This window comes from Spinacia oleracea, chromosome 4, assembly GCF_020520425.1.
Source record: "Spinacia oleracea cultivar Varoflay chromosome 4, BTI_SOV_V1, whole genome shotgun sequence".
Lineage (NCBI taxonomy): Eukaryota > Viridiplantae > Streptophyta > Magnoliopsida > Caryophyllales > Amaranthaceae > Spinacia > Spinacia oleracea.
Window position 1 is genome coordinate 90925890 of NC_079490.1, and position 9451 is coordinate 90935340.

The 9451-nt window shown below is 36.1% G+C and overlaps 2 long non-coding RNA genes across 3 annotated transcripts; both read right to left on the minus strand.

Annotated features, from left to right (window-relative positions):
• Positions 1–2529: 2529 nt before the first annotated feature.
• LOC130459829 (uncharacterized) lies at positions 2530–5761 on the minus strand. Its single transcript, XR_008919485.1, has 3 exons — positions 5630–5761; positions 5336–5512; positions 2530–2682 (listed from the first exon to the last, which is right to left on the minus strand). It is a non-coding gene; the product is annotated as an uncharacterized lncRNA (long non-coding RNA).
• A 439-nt stretch (positions 5762–6200) lies between these two features.
• LOC130459486 (uncharacterized) lies at positions 6201–7581 on the minus strand. Of its 2 annotated transcripts, none has more exons than XR_008918900.1 (3): positions 7471–7581; positions 6985–7089; positions 6201–6341 (listed from the first exon to the last, which is right to left on the minus strand). It is a non-coding gene; the product is annotated as an uncharacterized lncRNA (long non-coding RNA). The 2 variants fall into 2 exon arrangements; XR_008918901.1 differs by having other exon boundaries at positions 6206–6341; positions 7024–7089.
• Between the last annotated feature and the right edge of the window lie 1870 nt (positions 7582–9451).

Below are 9451 nucleotides of genomic sequence, written 5' to 3' on the forward strand. Positions count from 1 at the left end.
TTAACACTACTAAAATCAACAACTTATTTCTCTCCAAGTAACTATTTACACAAACAATTGGAAAAACAGTTCAAACAAAAATCTGATAATGCAATCACAATTCACCAGTTTCCATAGCATTCAATCAAACCAAGATGATATAATTATAACTTCCCAATATTATGATACACTACACTGACTATTAATCAGTTTTCCATAGCATTCAATCAAAGCAAGAAAATATAATTATAACTACCAAGAATATGATACACTTAACTTAACTGATGCTGACTAGGGAGGGAAGGACTACAGTGACCCACATATCACATTGAGCAGCAAAAAACAATAAGTCTTTAACACATATCAGTTAGGCTTAAGATGCCAAAACAATGAAATTGTTTTGTCATACCATCTAAGAGTTTTTACAGAATATTATAAACAAATCTCCCTGGCCACTTAAAAAAATGAGAGAAGTAATTAAAGTTATCAGTTCGTGGTCAAGGAACCTATTAGAGGATAAAGCCAAATAAACATGAGATTATAAAACACGCTGTGAGGCATGGCCATTGATGATGAGGAACCAAACCTAAGCAAGGAGAAGAACTTGCTACAGAGTACTGGCTTACATCTGTATGGGCTGGATGTGGCAAAATTTGACTGCTGGTGGCTTTTTCTGCCGACTGTTTGGAGCTGACCTGTTTGGTTACAAAGAATACTGAGTACTGACTGCAGTTTGTATAAGTTGTGACTTGGTTTGTTGGCTGAAGAAGCAAATGGTTTTTTCTGTTGGAGTTGTTGTCCACTTGTTTTGCAGCAATCTGCAGATTATGTTGGTCTGCAAGATGTCCTCAGGTAAGAATCTGTATACCATATCAGTTGTTTTCAGATGAATTATTTGTCAAATTATAATGGTTAGTGATGTTGTGGGTTTTACGCACGGATGTTGATTTGATGAAAGAAAGATTTGCAAAGTTGTTGTTGGGTGAAGACATGTCACTATGTCAGGTGGTGGCAAAGGTGTTTCATCATCTCTGGCTTTGTCAAATGACATCACTAATCTTTCAAGTTCATCTCTTTCCCTTGATTTTGGCCGAATATTATGGGAAATGGTGAATCAGTTCTAAATATTTTCCTATGATAATTAATGGCGCAACTTCTATATTTGGAGACTCTTAGAAATTAGAGCCAATGTCCTCGGATATAAAAGCGAGGTGGAGAAAAGAAGTCGATTGGCTCTTATCGGTAACCGACCACATAGTCGAACTTGTTCCTTCGCAACAACAAGCTGCTGATGGTTCCATCATGGAGGTAGCACATATCACCTGACCTGACCCTCTATTTTATTTAATATGTTTATGCAGAAAACTGCAGGAGGACAACAGACCCAAGTCCAGCAAACCCTCAACAGACCCAACCTCATACATTCAATGGTCCATTAAAACTACACACACGAAACGAAAAAACAACCACTACTGAACTACTCATACATCCAATTATCCTATCATAAAACAAGAAAGATTCAAGAAAAATAACTTCAGAAAACGCCAATATTAATGACAATTAACTTCCAGCAACCATTAAATATCAAATTATGTTCCAACTGCAGATGAAGACCATGAGAATCAAAAAGAAAATCAAAAAGAAGAACAACGACCTGTAACTCCTAATTCCTAAAATAGGACGTCTAAAATTTACAGAATAAGAAACCTCTAATAACCCCCAACATCCAGTATAACTAGGTAATACACAAGCGTATCAAATTTCTATAAAACTAGCAAATTTTCAATTGAAAGTCCTGAAATACCAATTAAATCGATAATTTAGATGAAACTTACAATTGATATTTCAACCACACTCAGCCGGGAAGTATGTTTGCCGGATAATAATCACCGCCGAGAAACGTTCGCCGGTGAAGAAGCATAATACGAAAATATCTGGATTTGGATTGAAGGGAACTCTGTAATTTCGGATTTGTGAAATTCTGGTTTGAGTCAACTTGGATTCACTAGTAGAAAAAACCCTTATTGCAGCGGGCTTTTAGACCCCTGTTGCAGCGTACATCGTATGCTGCAACTGGGGGGCCTGCAACAAGTCTGAACTTGTTGCAGCGTACAATGTTCGCTGCTAAAAGGGGTTTTTTGCAGCGTACATATGTATGTACGCTGCAACAAGTGCCAAAAAATTGGCAAAAATTTGGACTTGTTGCAGCGTACATATATATGTACGCTGCAAAAGACTCAACTTTTTGCAGCGTACATTTATTTGTACGCTGCAACAAGTCTGGAATTTTGCGAATTTTTTTTCCCTTGTTGCAGCGTACAATATATATGTACGCTGCAACAAAGCACTTTTGGCGGGAAAATTCTAATTTTGTTTAGGGATACCTAGAGTGCCTTGCAACAAATATAGAAACCTGTCAAAACAATAATATAATAACGCAACCTGTATAACAAATATAAAAACAACAACTGGAGTTTTGTATACTATATATCCCAAAACCAAAGTGCACATATTAAATTTAAATATATGTTCCAATTTCAACATAAACATACATTTTAATATACAATTTATTCTATAACAACTAAACCAACTCGATCAAGCGCGCTAAAGCCAATAATAAATACTTGCTGGTAAAAAACTTAGCCCATTGCTCACGAACCACATCAAATTCCTCGCATAAGGCGCAATCCTCGGAGTGTAGACCTTTACAAAAACAGAAATTTAAATTAAACATTAGATTAAATACAAATTAAATATCACATTTTAACATTCAAGAAACTAATGACAATGTCCTAATAGTCTAAAATGAGTCCTTAGGTTCTTTAGTTCAAAGTTGGGAGCGAAAATGTCATTTTAGCCTAAATATGACCTATAACGACCCAATGACCCTATAGGTGCATAAATAGATTGGAACGAGTCTTAGATCGTTAAAATTATGCATATTAAACATGTAATAAGTTTTAAATAAGTCCTTAGGTTCTTTATTTTAAAGTTGGGAGCGAAAATGCCTTATTTTAGCCTAGATATGACCTATAACGATCAAACAAGCATTAAATGGGTATAAGTAGATTAGAATAAGTCCTAGAAACTCAAAACTAAGCTTATTAATCATATAATAATTTAAAAATGAGTCCTTAGGTTCTTAAGTTCAAAGTTGGGAGCGAAAATGTCATTTTAGCCTAAATATGACCTAAAACGACACAATGAGCCTTAAATGGGCATAAATGGATTGGAATAAGTCCTAGAAAGTTAAAACTAGAATATAAAACATTTAGTAGGTTTAAAATGAGTCCTTAGGTTCTTTAGTTCATAGTTGGGAGCGAAAATGTCATTTTAGCCTAAATATGACCTACAACGACCTAATGAGCCTTAAAGGTGCATAAATAGATTGGAACAAGTCTTATAAAGTTAAAATTATGCATATTAAACATGTATTAAGTTTAAAATGAGTGCTTAGGTTCTTTATTTTAAAGTTAGGAGCGAAAATGCCTCATTTTAGCCTAAATATGACCTATAACTATCAAACAAGCATTAAATGTGCATAAACAGATTAGAATAAGTCTTAGAAACTTAAAACTAAGCATATTAATCATATAATAAGTTTAAAATGAGTCATTAGGTTCTTAAGTTCAAAGTTGGGAGCGAAAATGGCACTTTAGCCTAAATATGACCTATAACGACACAATGAGCCTTAAATATGCATAAATGGATTGGAATGAGTTCTAGAAAGTCAAAACTAAGCATATAAAACATTTAGTAAGTTTAAAATGAGTCCTTAGGTTCTTTAGTTCATAGTTTGGAGCGAAAATGTTATTTTAGCCTAAATATGTCCTATAACGTCCAAACAAGCCTTAAATGTGTATAAGTAGTTAGAATAAGTCTTAGAAACTTAAAAATAAGCATATTAATCATGTAATAAGTTTAAAATGAGTCCTTAGGTTCTTTAGTTCAAAGTTAGGAGCGCAAATGCCTCATTTTAGCCTAAATATGACCTATAACGATAAAACAAACATTAAATGTGCATAAATAGATTAGAATAAGTCTTAGAAACTTAAACTAAGCATATTTATCACATAATAAGTTTAAAATGAGTCATTAGGTTCTTAAGTTCAAAGTTGGGAGCGAAAATGTCATTTTAGCCTAAATATGACCTATAACGACACAATGAGCCTTAAGTGTGCATAAATGGATTGGAATGAGTACTAGAAAGTTAAAAATAAGCATATAAAACATTTAGTAAGTTTAAAATGAGTCCTTAGGTTCTTTGGTTCATAGTTGGGAGCGAAAATGTCATTTTAGCCTAAATATGTCCTATAACGACCAAACAAGCCTTAAATGTGTATAAGTAGTTAGAATAAGTCTTAGAAACTTAAAACTAAGCATATTAAACATGTAATAAGTTTAAAATAAGTCCTTAGGTTCTTTATTTTAAAGTTGGGAGCGAAAATGCCTTATTTTATCCTAAATATGACCTACAACGATAAAACAAGTATTAAATGTGCATAAATAGATTAGAATAAGTCTTAGAAACTTAAAACTAAGCATATTTATCATATAATAAGTTTAAAATGAGCTATTAGGTTCTTAAGTTCAAAGTTGGGAGCGAAAATGTCATTTTAGCCTGGGGTTGGATAATTTTAAACACATACTAATTCCAAAATATGCTACATTTTGTCAAGAAATGATCAAAAATATTTTTAACGATCCCACGGCACCTCTCGGACACTCCTGCAAACTTGGAAATAGCTTTGGGCAACTCAAATGAAAGGGCATCGACAATAGCCTGTTAGAAACCATCAGAAGCCACACAGTTAAATTTATTGTGAGAGTTTTTGTAATTAAAAGGGAAGGGAAGAGAGGCTGGAAAAAAACATCTTGAGATTTATTAAGTAGATTGGTGGGAGAGTGGAGAACCTCTCGAATGTTCTCAGAGCTGTAATTGTAAACTTACACTCTATCTATCAAAGTTACAATCTTTCCTCTATCATTGTGTTGTGTTTTGCTGTGAGTTGCATAGCAGGTACAGCAGCAGCAGTGGGTGTATTGCACTAGACGGTGCCCTAACCCGAAACATCTAGGGCATGGCTACTCAATCCACCCCCTAATGTAGTTGCCATAGATGATGCATAACCCCAACACTTCTAACAATGTTTCACTTCTCACACATGAAGCTAGTTGTAATTTATAAAATGGTTGTTTTCTTTAGCACCATTGACCAAACCCATCAAAATCCAAAAAACAAACCCACAACAAAATTGGGTGCTTCAATCTTCAAAATTACACAAAACCCTATTCACACAAATTCACAAACAACCCTAAAAACCCCAAACTAGAGAGAATATAGTGAGATAAATACCTGATCAAGAGAAGGGTTTCAAAGGAAAGAGTGAATATGAGAGAGAACAACGATTGAATTGTTCTGGGTTTCTTTATCGTCAAAATCTGAAACAGCAGCATCAGAAATTGAGCTGAGAAACTCAACAATCCCAGAAATTACTTATTCCGATTGACGAAAATCACCAGCTTCAACTGCCTGCAACAAAAACTCAGTAAAGTGTACATAGTAAACATTGTTGAAAGAGTTTTATTCAGTCATTTGCATAAATTTGATCATAAATTTTAGAAGTTTGAAAGAAATGCGGGAGGGGACCTTGGAGCAGGAGACGAGGGATTGTTGAAGGCGAAGAATGAAGGGTTGCGGAGTTTGCTCCACTGCTGCTGACATTGTTGAAGTTGTGTGGAAAAGAGGTTTCAGTATGCTGGTTTTAGCGCGATTTTGTTGCTCCTGGGTCTGGGTGGAGCAAAGAGGGATGAGTAACTAAGATATAAAAATAACAAGAAACAATTGCAAAAAAAAACATTTTCCATACCTTCTGCATCTCTGAAGCTTAAGCTCTCGCAATCTGACAGCAGACTCCAGCTGCTTAAGTGTATCAGTAATTATGCTATGTGATTCTTCAGACTACGACAAACTTGGATGAAGTTCTCTAACAGTTTCCTTAAAGTACAGAACACAATGAGCTCAAATCCTTCAAGTGTACGATGACCAGGTTTAGATGATCACTCTGCAAGTTCAAAGATTAAATTAATGAAAGTTTCAGAAAGAAAGGTTTCCTGATAGATAAATAACCTTAACTGAAGTTCTGATTCCTAAGAAAAGGGATGAAAGTTCTGATTCCCCAATAGACAGCTCTGACAGATATTTCAGTTCAATGTTTGTGCTTGGATTGGCATGAAACCTCTTCATGATCCAAGTCTGTATCTCCTTGAAGAGATATGGAGTCCGATTTTCCACCTTCCCATTGAAGAAGAACACAGTGTTTGTTTCTCAATTGAATGAATATTTTTCCAGGAAAACCAACCTTGAAAGGAACAAACAATTATTGTATCAATAAATGGAATTCCTAATATATATACATTTGGAGAACATTCTATTTCGTTCCAAAATTTGCTAGTGCAATCATGTAAAACATATGGGATTTCGAACATCTACTACAGCCAAACATGAAACAATTACAATGATACATCTTGAATGAGAAAACCAAACCAAAATACCAGCAGATCCCAGAGAAACTATTTATTACTGTTGGGTAACCAATTCAGATCCTAGAGAGAAAATTCAACAAAAGCAAATCAACCTAAGAAAAATCCCAGAAACATATGCAAAAAAGGGGGGAAATGCCTGAGAACCCAATAAAAACGGGAATATTCCAGCATTTTGAATATAATTTCCCTCAATATAATGAACAATATATATGACCATGGCAGAGGTGTTGATAGTGCTAAAATACTTTGTAACACAACTGCTCTAGCTTCCATACAAGAAAACTCTGAAGGGGAGAGAGTGGAAAAGCAAAGAAATTCAGAACCAAAACAAATATGGCTGATACTAATCCAGTAATCCCTACTGATTCATCAAAACTAGATACTCTAACTTGTAAGTTTTCTACCATGATCACAAACGCAAAATAACCCAAGAATAACCCCACAGCATACTGAACATACTGAGTATTCGCAGCCATTTCAACAACATACTGAGCCTACCATCTACATCTTGCTAGAGAATCCAATCCTCGACCAGATATCATGAATCTTCAGGTTGCTGCGAATCTTAAGAGCAGGAAAAGAATTTTCAGATATCAAAAGAAGATAAAATCTGAACACCAAAAACCCCTAAAAGTACCTAGACTTAGAAAATTCGTAAATTGACAGAAGGTAGGAATTTGAAACAACTAAAACCCCTAAAATTCGAATTTAAAATACCAAGACCCTAGACAATGCAGAAATTGAGAGAAGCGAATCTGAAACACCAAAAACCCTAACAAAATCGAAAATTCTAAAAATCAAATTCAGCCCCAAATTATAGAAAAGAAAACCCTAATATACAATTAAATTCATCGAAAATTTTTAGTCACTAAGCCAATAATGGAACAACTTGTATAAATTCAAATTCTACAGAGAAAAAGAAGATGTAAAATTTGAAGAACTTACCTAGTACATATGGTGAGAGGTTGAGAGCATAACTGCAGGAAGGAGAGAGGAAATCATGAAGAAACGAAGTTCGTAGGAGGAGGAGGGACTGAGGAAGTTCGTAGGAGGAGGGACTCGTCAGTGAATTTCGTAGGAGGAAAGAAAAGGATAGAGAGGAGGATAGAGAGGAAAGAAAAGAAAAACCAATATTGCAGCAAACTAATTTTTTACCCGGGCTATTGCAGGGGGCTTTTACTATGTACGCTGCAAAATGAAAGGTCTATTGCAGGGGGCTTTTACTATGTACGCTGCAACAAACTCTTTTGCAGGGGGCAATTAATTTGTATGCTGCAATAACCCTTTAAAGGGTTTGACCCGCGTTGACCTACAGGTTGTTGAAGCGTATTAATCTTTGTACGCTGCAACAAGGGGGCTGCAAAAGGGGGTTTTTCTACTAGTGATTGGGATTGAACTCTTGAATATCGTTAACTATGGAAGTCGTGGTGGGAGAAGGAAGGCAGATGGAGAACGTGGGAGATTTAGCCGGTGTTGAACTGCTGACGTTTAAGGGCTTGGCTTCATTGATTGTGTTTTTGGCGGGCAGGTGTCAAAACATTACTCCAAATTCTTTTTATTTTTTTTATTTTAAGTAAGTAACTACATATATAAAATCAAAACATATATTCACGTATTCTTTTCTTTTTATTTTTTAATAGTTAAACTTAGTATAGCTATCAAATCACAGCGTTTAAAGAAAAACGTTGTATTATATGAAGGTGGAAATGAATATTGTATATTTTAACAACGATATAAAATAAAGCGATGTTGTTTTATACAAATGATAGCGCTTTTAAATAAACGCTATTAATTAGGCGCTGTTAATTAATGTTTTTGTTGTAGTGTCCCCTTAGTGAGAAGAGTAGTCGATGGTGGAGGAATTGTTGATGGTGATGGAGGTTGACTTGGAGTGCTCTCAAGCTTTCCTAACCTTGAGCTAAGCTTCCCAATGATGCGCGCTTGCTCAATTGCATAGATTGACCCCTTACCATCCTCACCTTTGCTCTTGCCATCATAGCTCCTTGTTCCAACATGCCATGCTTGGTAGTTTTGCACGACATCCTCTATGATCACTTCTATTTGGTCCTCCATCTTGTTCATTATAGGACCACCCGCCCCCGCATCAAGACTTGTTTTGGAGGTAGGGCTCAATCCCAAGTAGAATGTTTGTAGGAGGAGCCATTTAGGAATCCCTTTGATATTCCTTGAACCGATCCCAAGCCTCAAATAGAGACTCATCCCGCTTTTGCTCAAATGATTGGATCTTATGACGATACTCTCCCGTCTTCCCGTGCGACTAGAACTTGCTCAAGAACGCACTTATCACTTCATTCCATGTCCGAAGTGAGTTTGGCTTGACCTCCTTGTCAATACAATCACTAGCACGCCCCAAGAGGGAGAAGCGGAATAGAGTCAACCTTATGTAATCTGAAGTCATTCCATTGTGCTTAATGGTATCACAATAGTGCTCAAATTGTTTCAAGTGTTCATGCGGTGATTCGCTACTCTTTCCGCAAAATGGATGACTTTGCACCAAATTAAGGGCTTTATTTCAAAATTGTTTGCATTGGTAGTCGGGGCTTGAATGCCACAAGTCGCCTTAAAGGCTCCCAGAATTCCAAGGTTCTTAACCGGAAGAGCCATTCTCTCAATGGTTGGACTTGTTGACTCACGTTCCGTAGCTTCACTCAAAGGTTCGAATCTATTGTAGCTCGACGAACGGGTCCGGATACGCCTCAAGCTTCGCAAAGTCCTCTCTAACTCTAGGTCGAGAGGGTAGAGAGGCCTATGGCGAGTTCGACCCCTATCCTGCATACAAAACTCAAACAAACCGTGAGCAATGCAAAGGAAAAACTAAAGCAAGAATGAAATATTTTTGGATTTTCTATGGTTAAACTAGACTCAACTTAACTCAAAAACAACAACCGTTCCCCGGCAACGGCGC